This window comes from Pundamilia nyererei, unplaced genomic scaffold (genome assembly GCF_000239375.1).
Source record: "Pundamilia nyererei isolate P.nyererei 1_Seehausen unplaced genomic scaffold, PunNye1.0 scaffold00491, whole genome shotgun sequence".
NCBI lineage: Eukaryota > Metazoa > Chordata > Actinopteri > Cichliformes > Cichlidae > Pundamilia > Pundamilia nyererei.
The window spans coordinates 5,837-7,295 of NW_005187892.1; positions in this window are offsets into that span (position 1 = coordinate 5,837).

Consider the following 1,459-nt stretch of genomic DNA (forward strand, 5'->3'; position numbering starts at 1 on the left):
GTGCTGAGTGAGATGGAGGGGGAGACTTGTTTTCCCACCCTCACTGATTGGGGTCTGTCTGTGAGGAAGTTGAGGATCCACTGACACAGTGATGAGCTGAGTCCAAGATCCGTCAACTTGGTGAAAAGCTTAGAGGGAATTATCTACAACAGACTTGTAGAAAATCCTGAGCATTGTTCGGCAGATGTTGAAGGACCTCAGTCGCCTCAAAAAATAGAGACTCTGGCCCTTCCTGTAAAGTGCTGTGGTGTTTTTCGCCCAGTCCAGTTTATTGTCAATGTATACTCCAAGGTATTTGTAGTCCTCCACAATGTCAATATTGACCCCCTGGATTGAAACAGGGGTCGAGTGTTTCCTGGTCTTCCTGAAGTCCACGATCAGTTCCTTGGTCTTTGCCACGTTGAGCTGAAGACAATTCTGCTCCCACCACGTGACAAAGGAGTCGACCACAGCCCGGTACTCTGTCTCATCATCTCTGCTGATGCGTCCAACCGCTGCAGAGAAAACTTCTGAAGATGGCAGGTCTCTGTGCAGTGGCTGAAATCTGTCGTGTAGAGGGTGAAGAGGAAGGGAGAGAGGACGGCACCAGAAGGGACCGTCCTCTCTCCCTTCCTCTTCATAAAAGCACATTTAAAAACAACACAGGTTGGCCAAAGTGCTGTACATAGTAAAAAAGTAGATTATTGAACGGATCATGTAAAGGCACTTTACCTCATTCTCACATTTACCCATTCACATGCATTCAGACTCTGGTGTCTGACTAAACAATCAGAAACAGACTTCACTAGGTTAGCTTGAGGGCCTGGTATCTTCTAATGCAGTGGTTCCCAAACTTTTTTCAAGGTCCCCCTTTGTTTTACAAGAAAAATCTTCGCAACCCCCCACCACCTAACAATAGTTTGTCCGTGATTTGTACAGGGGGAACAAGTTATGGCAGGATCAGCCTGATATTATTTGTATCCCACTGTAACTTTACTGTATAAACAGCTAACATCTCCAAAATGTCAGGAGTAGTTAGTCATTACAGGAAGTGTTTGTGAACTAAAAATCAAGAATGTGGGATTCTGTTTTTGCGTGACGCAGGGGAAACTAATTCTGTCGCGGAGACCTACCTTGGCACTTGTGCAGGTGAAGCCAAAGGGAAGATATGCTTCTTCATATTTTCTAGTATTTGGCTTGAAAGGAAGTTTGTTTGGAAACATATTTGGGAATCCTTCATCTCTTGCTTTGCATTTGTGTGGGAGACCTGTCAAAAACCTGTCCATTATCCTGTCCAGTGTCCAAGCATTCTTTTGTTTTTATTCATTCCCCGACCCCCCTGCAATGGCTCTGCGCATCTGTCTCCCAAATCCAAACTGGAAGCTGGTTGCACAGAAGAGGGGCCTGAAAACTGAAGGCTCTCCCTCCCATTCTACTTTTAAATACTCTAGGAACAACAAGTAGGCCTGCAGAGCGAGAG